The sequence below is a fragment of the Myotis yumanensis genome, unplaced genomic scaffold (assembly GCF_028538775.1).
Source record: "Myotis yumanensis isolate MYYU_CA2020_CCGP unplaced genomic scaffold, mMyoYum1.0.hap1 SCAF_11, whole genome shotgun sequence".
In the NCBI taxonomy this organism is placed as follows: domain Eukaryota; kingdom Metazoa; phylum Chordata; class Mammalia; order Chiroptera; family Vespertilionidae; genus Myotis; species Myotis yumanensis.
In genome coordinates, this window is record NW_027223762.1 from 50,566,697 (window position 1) to 50,582,970 (window position 16,274).

The 16,274-nt window shown below is 49.0% G+C and overlaps 1 non-coding gene across 1 annotated transcript; it reads left to right on the forward strand.

The window, feature by feature from the left end:
- The first annotated feature begins 15,262 nt into the window (after positions 1-15,262).
- Positions 15,263-15,462, forward strand: LOC139020224 (small nucleolar RNA SNORA74). Its single transcript, XR_011473237.1, has one exon. It is a non-coding gene; the product is annotated as a small nucleolar RNA SNORA74 (small nucleolar RNA).
- The last annotated feature ends 812 nt before the right edge of the window (positions 15,463-16,274 follow it).

Consider the following 16,274-nt stretch of genomic DNA (forward strand, 5'->3'; position numbering starts at 1 on the left):
CGCCGACTCCATCCACACCTTTGGGGACCCCTGGACCTGCTGGGATTGGACCTCAGCAGGCTCCTAAGGACTTAGCTTTAATATGAAACAGAAACTCTGGCTATGGCCTCTGTTTTGGCCGTGTGGGAGACATGGTTGGACTTTTTTCATGTTGGGACTGAGGGAGAAAGTAATCTCTCCACAGCACAATCTCTGTGCTCTGGTCCTTGGAAGGCTTTCCTAGCGACCCCATGGAAGAGCCCTATTTCCATTGACAACATTTCCACTGTTAAAGTCCCTACTTTTTAAAAAGAAATTAAATAAATTTATAAATTAATTTGGAGAGAATTGACAGATTTAGAACAAATAATCCTATTCATGAAAATGGAACATCTCAACTTTTATAAATATATTGTTGGGGCATACCTTTAAAAATGAACAAATTTTTTTCAGAGTTCCTTCACATTTGTAATTAACATTATCTCAAGTGCTAATATGTCATTTGCTTTTGTTTCTATATAAAGATAGGTACATTTACATATAAAGATATACATTCTATATAAAGATAGGTACATTTTTGCATTCATATAATAAATCTTATTTTGTCAGAGTCAATTGATTTCTTAATGTAATATGTGTTTTGATGTAATCAGTATTTTTATAAATCCAATTCCCTGTGAGATTGGTCCATAGCAGAAACTTGCAAACTTGTTCATTGCAGTGTTATTTACAATAGCCATGATCTGGAAGCAGCCCAAGTGTCCATCAGTAGATGAGTGGATAAAAAAGCTGTGGTATATTTACACAATGGAATACTACTGGACCATATAAAGGAAGAAAAATTTACCCTGTGTGACAGCATGGATAGATCTGGAAAACATTATGCTAAGTGAAATAAGCCAGTCAGAGAAGGGCAAGTACATACTATTTCACTCATATGTGGAATCTAATGAACAAAATGAACTAGCAAGCAAAATAGAGACAGACTCATAGATGGGGGGGAGGGGGGTTGGGTGGGATTGAGCAAAAAAGAAAAAAAAAGAGAAAGAACTCATAGATGTAGATAAAACTGTGGGGAGGGAAGTGGGTGGAGGTGGAGGAGAGTATAAGGGGGATAAATGGTGATAGAAAAAATAAATAAATAAAAATAGAAAACCACACTCAAAGAAGTATCTGTAATAATAAAAGTGTAATATGCTAATTAGACTGGATGTCCTTCCAGATGACCTTCTGGACAAAGCCGCGGCAGCAAGGGCCTCTAGAATTTCGTGCACCGGGCCTCTAGTATAGAAATATTATTGTGCTTAGTACAGGACAATTTTTGTAGTAATTTGAGAGATTAAATATAGAAATATATGTTACATTAAAAAACAGAGCCCTGATCAACAACCTTTGTATCAACCAGTCCAAGAAGTCAAACCACAAACTCTGTAGCAATCACTCAAAATAGATGAATTGATTAATAGATGAATTGACAGTTCCATGATTCTGTCCTCCCTCCTCCACTTCCAGCCAGGACCAAACTGACAAAGCCAAAAATACTCCCTAAACCATCACAGAGTATACCCCACTGTTAGCCCACCTCCAGCTTCCCCAGGCCAAAAACCTCCAACCAAAATATATTTACCTGAAGCCTTTGCTTTTTCCCACTATAAGGCTTTCCCTGTTCTCTGCCTGACTTTGAATCTCTGCCATTCACAAATGGTGGCTGACTTCTTTGTTACGTCAAGCTCTGAAAAAATAATCTTTGTTTATTTTCATTTGGATGGTTTTCACTGATTTTTACAAAATCAGTAGATATTTGATAAGAGTACTTTTCTCTCCATTGTGATGTTAATGTTCAAAACCACAGATTCATTTATACATATAAACACACACTCACACATAGCAATCGTATGCACATGTAAGTACAAATATGTATTCATATATGTAAACTGTTAACTATGTGTAGGAAGGAGGTCATCTGTATCACTCTGTCCCATAAGCTATAGATAAGGATGTTTGAAATCTTAATTCTATGGACTAAAGAAACTCCATTCCTCCTCTAAATTTCTGGAATTTGCAGGGAATCTATCATCTGATGTGATAGGCCAAGTTGTCTCTTGTACATTATTTAAAACTATTCATATAAGAGTATTAGTGAGACATGGAAGTTTCCTGATGAGTTTGTAGATTTTGTGGGAGTATAAGGGGAGAATTTGTATCACATACTGCAGAGTAAGATAATTTATAATTTTGTATTTGATATTTATCTTCTTGAATTTTCTATTTAGGTACCCTTTTATGTAATATTTCTTCTTTATTTCTACAGCCCCACTCCTCTCCTGGCTCTTCTGTTCTTTAACAGATTTCCTCTCAAAACCCCTAATTCCACTCTATCTAACTCGTTTTTGTGCATGTGCATGTGTGTGTGCATTTGAATACGAACAAAACCTATAAGCTCTTGGTACTGAGACGAGGGAGGGTGCACAAATGCACATGTTACATATAATCAAGTAGTTGTGTTATTCAAATACCCTATGAGATCTGTCAAATTCTAAGTGTCATGCTTAGATTTTCCACTGGATTATGGTGCTGTCAAATGGTTCTTTTATGTTCCCCCCTCCTTTTTTTCTGTTTTTAAAGAATAATCCATGCTCAAGGGCTCAGGATCATATCAGGAGAAGATGATGTTGATATTCTTATTACTGGTGATGTTAACTATCATCTCTTTGGTTCCTGTCTGCCTGATTCCCACACTGTAAAATTACTGCTTTTCTCTTTTTAATTAATCAGTAGTACAGGACATATACTTTGAGACCATGTGAGTCCTTTGTTTCTCCACGAGCTTTCATCCACTATGTTTTTTATTCATTAACAAATATGTATCTTGCCTGCAAAAATTATCAACAGTTATGTACTTAATTGGGGAATTTATGTACTTTTTATCATTTTTGTTTATTAATTGGGGCTCGTCTATAAAGAATCGCTTCCCCTTATCCTTTATTAAATTATTGAATTTAATTATTTATATCAGTATTGACTCGTGGAAATTTATTTTACTTTGGGGATTTTAGGGCAATAGGTCATTAATTATTTAATTAACACATTTTTCCAGCTATGACCATTTACCACTGCAGACTTCCATCTGTGTATTATCTCACACATAAACATATCTCTATCTATTTATGCATATATTAAAGCCATGAGTTCATTCCGATACCTGTGATTCCAATTGAAACCACAGGTGTGATTTAGCATTCTCCATTCTCTTATCTGCACCTACTTTTGTCCAAATCTGAGAAATAGCTATCAATACAGATGTTCTTTTTTTTTTCAATCTTACAAAATATCTAAATTAGCTTCGGAATTGCTATATAATTCTCCTTGGAGAAGCAAATGCACTAACTGGTGCACAGAGTTTGTTACAGCTTATTGTGTTTCTATTCCTATAACATCAAATCACATTTTCCAAGTTACTTTAGTTCTTTTCTCACCCATTCCCTTCAATGTAGCTAGATTATTCATATAGTTAAGTCCATGTATTACAGTGTGAATTCTGCTTTAGGTTTCTACACATAATGGTTGATTTTTATTGATCATGTTTTGATTAAAGGAAACATCACTCTGGTTCTTAGAGTCAGAGCTATACAAAAAGGCGTATTCAGAGAAATGTCACTTTCTTTTCATTCCTATTACACAATTCTCATTCCCCCTTTTTACCTACTCAATTTCTACCCATTTTATGGTGGGTAACTGATTTCATTAGTATCTACATTTTCATTCCTATATTCATCGTCTTCCTTTTCAATGCCCTGGGATAATTTACATAGCATTGGCATAAATCTAGTTTTTGAAGGTTTTATAGATAATCGTGAAATTTTCTGTGATTGTCTGTCAATTTGTCTTTCATGATTTTTAAAAAAATCTCTTGTTTCTGTTGTTTTTTCTGTCATTTCTTATCATCTGCATTTATACTTTCTTCTCTTTAATTCATCAGAGTAGCTAATAGATTATGTATTATCTTTTCATAGAAAATAAGATTTTAATTAATATTCTAAACTCCTTATATTGTATACCTCATTAATTTCTGCTTTCCTCTTACATTTCTCTTTGTGGATAGTCTTTGAATTTACTTTTTGTTATTTTATTAGTTTTCTGTACTGGAAATTTAAATACTCCATTTTCATTCTTTTATTTATTCTAATAAAAGTGTTTTGTGTTAATTAATACTTTAAATATATTGTATAGATTCTAATATGCTGTACTTTTGTTATTATGTTTTTAGAAATATCTGAAATTTGAGCTTATATTTCTTATTTAACTGGGGCTTTTTCTATAAGATGCATATTATTTCATATATGTATATGAAATTATGAGTAAATATATAAAAATATAAATAGATATATATTTATTTTTTGTTTTGTTTTGTTTTTTTGTTTGTTTTATTGCTTAAAGTATTACAAAGAGTGTTACATACATATGTCTCCTTTTTCCCCAGCCCTTGACAATCCCCTGGCCTCCCCTACCCCACATTATCTTATGTCCATTGGTTATGCTTATATGCATGCATACAAGAAAATGCAAACCTCAGCAATATGTAGATTAACAAAAGAGTAGAACAATACCTAAAACATTGCCTTTCTTTATAAGAGAGATTACAATAACTATCATTTTCTTTACATTTTTGCTAAGATCTATTTCTTATTCTGTCATATAAAATTGTCTAATCACTCCCATTTTAACTAAAAAAAAGAAAAGACAAAAATGAACAGAATATATATATAGTTGCTTTTGAGAAACTGAAAAATGTATACAAGGCAATTCTATTTTTTTAATCTTTATTGTTGAAAATATTTAAGATACCCCCCTTTTTATCCCCTTGTGCCCGCCTCTAAGTTTCTTCCATGTCCCAGCGCTTCACCACCCTATTGTCTGAGTCCATGGGAAATGCATATGCACACCAGTTCTGGGGCTAATCTCTTCCCTCCCTCTTTCCCTCTTCCCTCTAAGATTTGTCAATCTTTTATTCTCCTTTTAAAAAACATTTTAGTTTATTTTTTTCCATCACCGTTTATCCCCTCTATGTGTTAAATATACTAATTCAGTTGGTTTGAAGCCATTACTGAGGAAGAAATATAGTTCAAAAAAATAGGTTGAACAGAATGAGGTCATGGTAGTCATTTAAAAATCTGTTCATTAAAAATAATAATAGGAAAAGTTGTCATTCTGGTTAAAACTGAAGGAGAAGGAAATATCTATTCCATTTCTATCATGATAAAAATATAGAAAATATAAATTTGCCATTATTTGTAAATTGGCATATCAAGAAAATCAATAAAATATTACATAAAATCTTCATAATCACTCTTTTATTTTGCTAGTTTCATTTTATGTAGCAATAGTACATAAAGCAAAGCTAACTATACTGCTGGTGACCCTGTGGTGAATTCTAAACAGATTCTTACCATAATCATATGAAAGGCTCAGATCTTAGTTGAAGAAACTATTTTGAATTTTATATTTCTAAGATATCAGACTTCCCCTAGGAAGTCTTTGCAAGAGAAACTAATCTACACTAATAAAAGAGAAACATGGTAATTAGCGTACGACCGCTACCCTTCCCATTGGCTAATCAGCATATCCTTATGCAAATTAACTGTCAGCCAAGATGGCGGCCGGCAGCCAGGCAGCTGGAAGCAAACATGAGGCTTGCTTGCTCCAGGAACTGCAGATTCCAACGTTCCCCGCCTGACTTGCCAGCCTCTGAGCTGCAACTCTAAGAAACTATGTTGCAATTATAGAAGCTAAACAAAACCCCAGAAACTGGCTTTCATTCAGCCGGGATCTCAGAGCTAGAGTTATACATTGTTTTGATTATAGCAGTGGAAGCCTCAGAGCTAGAGCCAGAGCTAAAACTGGCTCAGAATAAAAAAAAAAAAGAAAGAAAGAAAGAAAAAACGGAGTGGTTGGGAGCTTCAGTCAATTGCCAGCCTGAAAGCAGCCCTCAGCTCCTTACCCAGACTGGCCAGGCACCCCAGTGGGGACCCTTACACTGATCCAGGACACCCTTCAGGGCAAACCAGCCCGCCCCCAGGCCTCTATCCTATATAGTAAAAGGGTAATATGCCTCCCAGCACTGGGATCAGCGGAGCCGCGAGGCCTCCTGGCACCGGATCAGCATGACAGGGGGCAGCGCCCAAACCCCCTGATCGCCCTGCGGCTCTGTATGTGACAGGGGGCCGGGGAACAACCTCCCTATCCGCCCTGCTCTGTGTGTGACAGGGTAGAGCCATAACCTCTCCACCGGCCCTGCCCTGAGTGTTGGAGTGGTGGCGCCCCAACCCCCTGATCGGCCCTGCTCTGTGGGTAATAGAGGGTGGCGCCCCAAACCACCCCCGCAAAACGGGCCCTGCTCTGTGTGTGATGGGGTAGAGCCATAAACTCCCCATCAGCCCTGCCCTGAGTGTGACAGTGGTGGCGCCCCAACCCCCTGATCCGCCTTGTTCTGTGGGTGATAGAGGGCTGCGCCCCAACCCCCTGATCTTCCCTGCTCTGTGTGTGACAGGGGCGGTGACCTAACTCCCCTATCGGCCCTACTCTGTGACTGACAGGGGAGAGCTCCTCAACCCCCTGATGGGCTCTGCTCTGTGCATGACAGGGGGGAGCTCCCCAACCCACTGATGGGCCCTGCTCTGTGCGTGACAGGGTACGGAGCCCCAACCCCCCTGATGGGCCCTGCTCTGTACGTGACAGGGGGCAGTGCCCCAACCCCCTGATTGGCCCTGCTCTGTGCGTCACAGGGGGTGGTGCCGCAACCTCCCCATCGACCCTGCCTTGAGTGTAATTGGGTGCAGTGCCCCAACCCCCCAATCAGCCCTACCCTGAGCGTGACTTGAGGGTGGCATCGCAACCTCCCGATCCGCCCTGCTCTGTGCATTACAGGGGGCGGCGCCCCAACTCCCCAATCAGCCCTGCTCTGAGCCCGACCAGGGGCTGCACCTAGGGATTGCGCCTGTCCTCTGCCACCCAGGAGCAGGCCTAAGCCAGAAGGTCTTTATCTCCCGAGGGGTCCCAGACTGCGAGAGGGCACAGGCATCGCTGAGGGACCCCCCCCCCCCCCGAGTGCACAAATTTTTGTGCACCGGGCCTCTAGTCTATAATAATAAAAGTGTAATATACTAATTAGATCAGACAGTGGAACGTCCTTTTGGACATCCTTCCGGACTACCTTCTGGACGAAGCTGGGGCTACTGGGGTCAAGGCAAGAAAGTCCTTCCTGAACTACCAGTGGGCGGGGGGGAAGGGTCAGTGAACCTGCGCCACCAGGCCAGCCATGGCAGTCCAGGCGCTACCCTGCCTTCTTCAGATTCAGAAAGATAGGGGGGGGGCAGCGCGGTCCCAGCGCCTCCTCAGAGGCGGAACAGGGTTGTGACCCTGGTGCCTCATCCTCCCAAGGTCCCTTCTATGGCATACAGGCTCCTGATCACCACCCCAACACCACAAGTGAGCGGGAGGTGGGGCCAGCACTAAGGAGCTGCAGGCCAGCTTCTGGCTGAGCAGTGCACCCCCTTCTCTCCCCCCCAGCTCCCTGCTCAACCCCAGCTCAGCCCCTGTTCAGCCAGAAGCCAGGCTCGTGGCTGGCAAGCACAGCAGTAGTGGTGGGAGCCTCTCCCACCTCCATGGCAGATGGGCAGTAAAGAGCTAGGAGTCCTGCATTGGGAGAGCCATGGACTGTGAGAGGGATGTCTGACTGCCGGCTTAGGCCCAGGAAGGTGAGCTAAAGCCAGGAGATGGACAACCCCCGAGGGTTCCGGAATGAGAAAGGACACAGGATAAATTGAGGGACCCCCCTCCCCTGCACCCAGTGCACAACATTCGTGTACTGTATGTAAGAATTTATGTTTATGACCTTCTGTACATTCTGTAGAGGGTCTGGGGTTTATTAGCTGAATAAATGTTCATTCAGTGATTAAAAAAAAAATAAAAGCACATAAGAACCCCTGGTTACATTGGCCCACCTGGCTGACCTCCAGTGGTTGCCAGGTTACCTCTATGACCTGTCTCACCATTGTGACCTGTCAGCTCTGTGACCTGCTGCCAGCTTATACCCCACACACCTGGTTGAGGCCTCTTCAGTGTGAGGCCTCTTCAGTGTGAGACTCAAGGAAGGGCTCCCCAAGATCTTGTCATATTTAACTCAGACTTGGCTGTTGAGACAGAGCTCACCACAAGGAGAACTCAGGAAGCCACCAGCAAAGGGACAGCAAGTGCCTCCAGGGCAGGGAGAGCCAGGCTGGTGCAGGAGAGGGCAGGCAGGAGAGGGCGGGTGGGCAGATAGAGGGTGAGTTGGAAATGCTGCCACAGCAGGAAGGCTTTTAGGCACAAGAATAGGGGGATCTGATTTATATTTTTTAAAGATCACTCGGTGATTTGACATTTGAAATGATATTTGACATGTGTCCTGAGAGCCAGGCGGGATTTGGGCAGATGAAGACGGTGAGATGTGCTTCAGGTACAGACAGTGGACACGGCCTGGAGCAGGACAGATGAACACTGAGGACCAGAGCACATGCCTCTCAGAGCCTGTGAGTGATGGGACAGGGCAGGGAAACAGAAGACCCTGCCTGGAGGGGACAGGGCAGAGGGAGAGGGGACTTTCCATGGAGGGGCCAGGGCAGGGGAGACAGTGAACCCTCCGTGGAGGAGGCAGGGCAGGGAGGAGAGGGGACCCTCCATGGAGTGGATGGGTAAGGAAGGAGAGGGTACCCTCCTTGGAGGGTCCGGGCGGCGGGGGGGGGGGGGGGGGACAGGGAGCCCTCCATTGAGGAAGCAGGGTAAGGGGAGAGAAGACCCTCCATGGAGGGGACAGGATAGGGGGACAGGGAAACCTCCATGGAGGAGAGAGGGCAGAGGGGCAGGGGACCTTCAATAGAGGGGGCAGGGTAGGGGAGACGGAACCCTCCATGGAGGGTCAGGGTTGGGGGGGCAGGGAGCCCTCCACGGAGGCAGCAGGGTAGGGGGAGAGAGGACCCTCCATGGAGGGGACAGGATAGGGCGACAGGGGATCCTCCATGGAGGGGGCAGGGTAGGGAGGGCAGGGAAACCTCCATGGAGGAGGGAGGGCACGGAGGAGAGGGGACCCTCCATGGAGGGGGCAGCGCAGGGAGGACAGGGGACCCTCCAATGAGGGTCAGGGTAGTGGGGGGGCAGGGAGCCCTCCATGGAGCAGGCAGGGTAAGGGCAGAGAAGACCCTCCATGGAGGGGACAGGATAGGCGGACAGGAAAACCTCCATGGAGGAGAGAGGGAAGAGTGAGAGGGGACCTTCCATGGCGGGGGCAGGGTAGGGGAGACAGGGAACCCTCCATGGAGGGTCAGGGCAGGGGGGGGGGAAGGGAGCCCTGCTTGGGAGGATAGGGTAGGGGGAGAGAGGACCCTCCATGGAGGGGACAGAATAGGGGGACAGGGGATCCTCCATGGAGGGGGCAGGGGAGGGAGGGCAGGGAGGAGAGGGGACCCTCCAATGAAGGTCAGGGTAGTGGGGGTCAGGGTGTCCTCCATGGAGGGGAAAGGGCAGGGAGGAGTGGGGACCTTCTATGGAGGGGGCAGGGCACGAGGGGGGTCAGGGATCTCCATGGAAGGGGCTGGATAGGGGAAAGAGGACCCTCCATGGAGGGGAAAGGATAGGGAAACAGGGGCCCCTCCATTGAGGGGGCAGGGTATGGAGGGAAAGAAACCCTCCTTGGAGGGTGCAGGGAAGGGAGGAGAGGGGACCCTCCATGGAGGGGGCAGGTCAGGGAGGAGAGGGAACCCTCCATGCAGGGGGCAGGGTCGGGGGGGCAGGGAAACCTCAATGGAGGAGAGAGGGAAGAGAAGAGAGATGACCTTCCATGGAGGGGGCAGGGAGGAGATAGGAACACTCCATGGAGGGGCCCTGACAGAGGGATAGGGAAACCTCCACGAAGGGGACAGTGTAGGGGGAGAGGGGACCCTCCATGGAGGGGGCAGGACAGGGAACAGAGGCGAACTTCCATGAAGGGGAGATGGCAGGGAGGAGAGGGAACCCTCCATGAAGGGGAGATGGCAGGGAGGAAAGGGGACCCTCCATGGAGGGGGCAGGGCAAGGAGGAGATGGGACCCTCCATGGATGGGGCAGGGGGAGGTGAGGCAGGGAACCCTTCATGGAGGGGGCAGAGCAGAGGGAAAGGAGACCCTCCATGGAGGGGACAGGATAGAGGGACAGGGAAACTTCCATGGAGGAGAGAGGGCAGAGTGAGAGGGGACCTTCCATGGAGGGGGCAGGGTAGGGGAGACAGGGAACCCTCCATGGAGGGTCAGGGCAGGGGGGGCAGGGAGCCCTGCATGGAGGGGGCATGGTAGGGGGAGAGAGGACCCTCCATGGAGGGGACAGGATAGGGGGACAGGGGATCCTCCATGGAGGGGGCAGGGTAGGGAGGGCAGGGAAACCTCCCTGGAGGAGAGAGGGCAGGTAGGAGAGGGAACCCTACATGGAGGGGCGGGTCATGGAGGAGAGCAGACCCTCCATGGAGGTGGCAGGGCAGGGGGGCAGGGAAACCTCCATGGAGGAGAGAAGGCTGGGAAGAGAGAGGACCCTCCATGGAGGGGGCATGGAGGAGAAGGGACCCTCTATGGACAGGGAAGGGCTGGGGGATAGGGAACACTCCATGGAGGAGACAGGGTAGGGAACAAATGGACCCCCATCAAGATGAATGGGCAGGGGTACAAGGAAACCCCCCTTTGTGGTGCAGAGTATGATGGAGGGGAATCCTCCAAGGAATGGGGTCAATGGCCTCTCCATGGAGACATCATGGAGGGGCAACAGGGCATACCCCATGGAGGGCAGTCAGTAGGGGGATTGGGAACCATCCCCCAACCCCTTGACTGGATAGACCAGGGAGATAAGGGAATCTCCATGGTGTTGTATGGGCAGGCATACAATGAACCCTCCTTTGAGTTGACAGTACAGGAAGGAGGGTCACCTCCATGAGGGGGAGATAGGGGACTCACCAGGGAGGAGAAAGGGAAGAGGGAAAGGGACACTCCAGAGAGAAGAATAGGCAGCATTCAAGGAACCATCTCTCTTTGAGGGGACAGGGTGAATAGAGGCGGAGGTGGCGGGGAGAGGACTCTCCATGGAGGGCAATGGGCAAGGGAATAGGGAACCCGCCCTTAATGGGCAGAACATGGGGAGGAGGCACCTCCATAGAGTGCAGACAGGGGTCCCTCCACAGAGGGACAGGGCAGGCGGGGGGGGGGGTGGGGAGGGAGAAGGGGACTTTCCATGGAGGGCATTGGGTAGGGAGAGAGGGAACCACCCTTGAGATGTTCCTTGTTCCCCTGCCACTCCTTTTTCTGGACGGTCCTCTTTGTCCCCTCCCAGTTCCCTTCATGGAGGGTCAACTGTTTCCACCCCATGGAAGGTGCCCACTCCCCTCTTCCCAGCAACTCAAAGCTGCGGGGGGGGGGGGTTCCCTTATCCTCCTGCATATTCCCCTCCATGGAGGGTCATCTCCCCCCTCCCCTTTTCTGCCCTCACTCTCTGTGGAGGGTCCCCTGTCCTCACTTCATGGAGTGTGCACCCTCCCTCCTGCCTTGTCCCCTTAAAGGGACGTTCCTTGTATGCCAGCCCATACAATGCCATGGAGATTCCTGAGTATCCCCTGGCCTATCCAGTCAGGGGGGTTGTTCCCAATCCCCCTGCTGATTCCCCTCCATAAAAGGACCCCTGTCTCCATTCCATGTCCCTTTATGGAAGGTCTCTTGTCCTCACTCCATGGAGGGTGCCCCCTCCATCGTGTCCTGCCCCTCAAAGGGGAGGTTCCTTGTACCCCTGCCCATAGGTCTCCAGGTACAGGGCAGGAGCACGAGGACACCCTCCATAGGGGAATCGGGCAGGGAGAGAGGGAACACCCCCTGGAGGGACAGGGTAGAGGGGGAGGGCCACCCTCTATTGAGAGGAATCAGTAGGGGAGGTAGGGGACTCTCCATGGAGGGGAATAGTTAGAGGGATAGGGATCCTCCCTTTGAAGGCGCAAGGAAGCGGGGAAATGACCTATCCATGGCAGGAGCAAGGCATGGAGGACAGGGAACCCTCCATGGAGGGGAATAGGCAGGGGGTCAGGGAATCCTCCTTTGAGGGGAAAGGACAAAGTGGAGATGACACCCTCCTTGGAGGGAGCAAGGCATTGGAGACAGGGGACCCTCCATGGAGGTGAATGGACAGGGTACAAGGAGCCCCCCTTTGAAGAGGCAGGGAATGGTGTTGGGAGCATGCTCCATGGAGTCGGGACAGGTTCCTTCCATGGAGGGGAATGGGCTGGGGGATCGGGAATCCCACCTTGTGGGGCAGGGCCAGGGGACGGTCAGGGCAAGGGAGAATGGGTAGTCTTTCCATAGAGGGGAATGGGCAGGGGTATAGGGATCCTCCTTGGAAGGGACAGGGCAGGGGGGAGAAGGCACCTTCCATGGATTAGTTACAGGGAACTCTCCATGGAGGGGCCAGTACAGGGGGAATAGGGGATTCTACATGGAGGGGAATAGGCAGGGGTACAAAGAAACCCCCTTTTAGGGGACAGGACAGGGAACGAGGCACCCTCCATGGAGTGGGGACAGGGCAGAGAGGGGAGGGCACACTCCTTGGAGGAAGATGGGCCAGAAGAACAATGCCCTGCTCCCTCCATGGAGGGTGCCCCTCCCCTCTGCCTGTGGAGGAAAATGAGCAGGGGGATAGGACACCCCACATTTGAGGGGTCAGGAAAGGGTGAACAACGGATTCTCCATGGAGGGAGCAGTGCAGGGAGCACAGGGACCCTCCATGCAGGGGACAGAGCAGAGGAAACAGGGGACTGTCCATGGAGGAGAATGGGCAGGGGACAAAGAGCCCCCATTTGAAGGGGCAGAGAAGGGGTCCCAGGGGGACCATGACAGAGGTGTCCTGTCCTCTGCACTTTCCCCTCCATGGATGGCTCCCTGTCCTCCATGCCTTGCTCCTGCCATGGACAGTCCATTTCACCCTTTCCTTGCCCCCTCAAAGGGGGGATCCCTATCCCTCTGCCCATTCCCTCCTTGAAGAGTCCCCTTTCCCTCTCCCTGTCCCTCCACAGAAGGTCTGCTCTCCCCACTCCATGGAGGGGTCCCTGTCCCCCAGCTCTGTCCCCACAGGGCAGTGTGGATAGGGGACTCTCCATTGAAGCAACAGGGCAGGGAAAAAGAAGAACCTTCGTGGCTGTGTCGGGGCAGGGAGTACAGTGGACCCTGCTTGGTAGGACAGGGGCCCATCCATGGATGGGATAGGGCAGGAGGGCCAGGGCAAAAGGGACAGGAGGTGGGGACACTGACCCCTCCATGGATGGTCCCCTGTCCTTACCAAGAAGGGTCCAATGTCCCCCATGCCCTGTCACAGCCACGAAGGGTCTTCTTTTTTTTTTTTTAAGGGGAGAATGATGATTTCTTTTTTATTTTTTTTTTAATATATTTTATTGATTTTTTAGAGAGAGGAAGGGAGAGAGAGATAGAGAGTTAGAAACATCGATGAGAGAGAAACATCGACCAGCTGCCTCCTGCACATCTCCTACTGGGGATGTGCCCGCAACCCAGGTACATGCCCTTGACCGGAATCGAACCTGGGACCTTTCAGTCCGCAGGCCGAGGCTCTATCCACTGAGCCAAACCGGTTTCGGCGAGAATGATGATTTTTATTTTTTAAAATATATTTTATTGATTTTTTACAGAGAGGAAGGGAGAGAGAGATAGAGAGTTAGAAAAATTGATGAGAGAGAAACACCCATCAGCTGCCTCCTGCACACTCCCTACTGGGGATGTGCACGCAACCAAGGTACATGCCCTTGATCAGAATAGAACCTGGGACTCTTGAGTCCACAGGCTTATGCTCAATCCACTGAGCTAAACCAGTTAGGGGAGAGGTCTTCCTTTTCCCTCTCCTGTTGCTTCAACGGAAAGTCCCCTATCCACTCTTCTGCATCCCTGCCCCTTCCCAAGGTCTCCTGTCCCCACTGCCACCCCTCTCTTGGTGCCCTGTCCCCCTGCCCTGCCTTCCCATGGAGGGGCCCCTGTCTCCCCTGCTCTGACCACTCTGTGGTTGGTCCCCTTTCCCCTCTGCCTTTTCCCTCCATGCGGGGTCTTCTGTTTCCCTGTCCTGACCCCTCACTCACAGGCATCTGAGGGGCATAAGCTCTGGTCTGTCCAGTGTTCATCTCTCCTGCCTCCAGGCTGTGGCCACTGTCTGTACCTGAAGCACATTCTCACCCTCTTCATCTGTCTAAATCCTACCTGAGCCCTCAAGACACATCTCAAATATCATTTCAAATGTCAAATCACAAGCAGGGGAAGGGGGGTGGGGGGTGGGGGGTGGGGGGTGGGTGGTGAAGTGTGGGGGGGTGGGGGCTGGTGGGTGGGGGGTGGGGGGTGGTTGGGGCTGGTGGGTGGGGGGTGGGGGGTGAATTGTGGGGGGTGAGGGGTGGGGGCTGGTGGGTGGGGGGTGGGGATTGGTTGGGGCTGGTGGGTTGGGGGTGGGGGATGTGGGGTGGTGGGTGAGGGGTGGAGGTAGGGGGGATGTGGGGGATGGGGGTGAGGGGTAGTAGTGGAGTGTGTGGGCTGGTGGATGGGGGGTAGGGGTGATGGGTGGGGCTGGTGATGTGGGGTGGCAGGTTGGGGATGGGAGTAGGGGGTAAGCAGGGTATGGGGGTGATGGGTAGTAGTGGGTGTGTGGGATGGCAGATGAGTGCTGGGGTTGTGGGTGTGGGGTGGCAGGTGGGGGTTGTGTGTTTGGAGTGGTGGATAGGTTTGGTGGGTGAGGGGTGGGAGGAGGAAGAAGAGGGCATAGGGGCGATTAATGGTGACGGAAGGAGACTTGACTTGAAGGCAGTGAGCACACAATGCAATATACTGATGATGCATTATAGAATTGCACACCTGACCTATGCAATTTTATTAGTGAATGTCACCCAAATAAGTTTGATTAAAAATAAATAAAAGGTGGGTCTATTGAGTTTGATTAGGTTATGAGGGTAGAGCCCTCATGCATTGGATTAATACCCTTTTAAATGATCCCCCATGTTATACTTATCAGGGGATCACTCTATATGTTATATTCATGTCAAACCACTATTATATACACTTGAAACTAAAATTGAATGTCATCTCTAATTGAAAAAAATTAAATTAATAAAAGAACTTTTAATAAAAATAAAAATGCAAATCAGAGTGATCTTTAAAAAATATATATCAGATCAGTACACTCTGTGCCTAAAAGGCTTAAGCGCTCCAGCAGGGGTCAGCTCTCCAGACAGCATCATGCCTGTGAGGTTGTTACGCTGCTGGGGAGGAATGCCCTGTCTTCTTCCTCCAGTTGCCCCTTCACTGCTCTGGTGACATGTGGCACTGGTGCAGGCAGAACTGTGCTTCCATGAGAGTGAGCTAAACATCACTTTGGTTGCTTTGTTCTAGTGATGGATCAGACAGAAAAAAAAAACATTTTAAAAAATCTTAATGGTTCTAAGAGCATTTCAACCCACCCAAGGGACCTTTATCTGCCCTTCCCTGCACCCCAGACAGCCTGGCTCAGGGTTGGTGCTGCACAGGCTGCCAGTGAGCATGCATCTGGTCAGACATCTGAAGAGAACTGCAGTTATCTGAGGATGGAAATGGAGGGTCGCATCTGCTGGGATCAGGCACACAGGAGGGGACTAACCTGTGTGGGAAATAGTGACCGGATCAGAGCTGCAAGACGTCGCCATGCTCTCACTCTCCAGCTGCATCCCAGGGGACCATGAATAGTCCACAGCAGGAAGTAGCTCCATGGCCTCTGACAACCCACAGACCCTCTGCAAAACCTTTGAGCTCACATGGATGATGTCAGACTATACATCCCCGACACCCTAAGTACTGCCATGAGGACTGTTTGGACCTTTTAATTCTACTCTTACAAGAAAGCCAGGTCTGAGGCTCTTGTCCACTGCTCAAAGGTGTGTGAGGACCCAGTCGGTGGCAGCTAGACCAAGTATACCATGGGGCATTTGCTGAGTGGCCTCAGTCCCTGCACAGTCACCAAGTTTAAACCTGTATCTATCTGATGACCACCGCTCGCCCCTACCTGGGGACTCACTGAGAAACTACCTCATGCAACTTGAGTCCCTCCAGAGGCTCTTTGAGTGACAGAGACTAACAGGCACCCACATGTGGAGGTGGGCAGAGGCAGAACACAGGGGCCCCTTGGGACTTTTTCTGACCATCCGCCAGCCCAGTGGAAGTAAAAGGCAGCCTTGGTGCACTGCT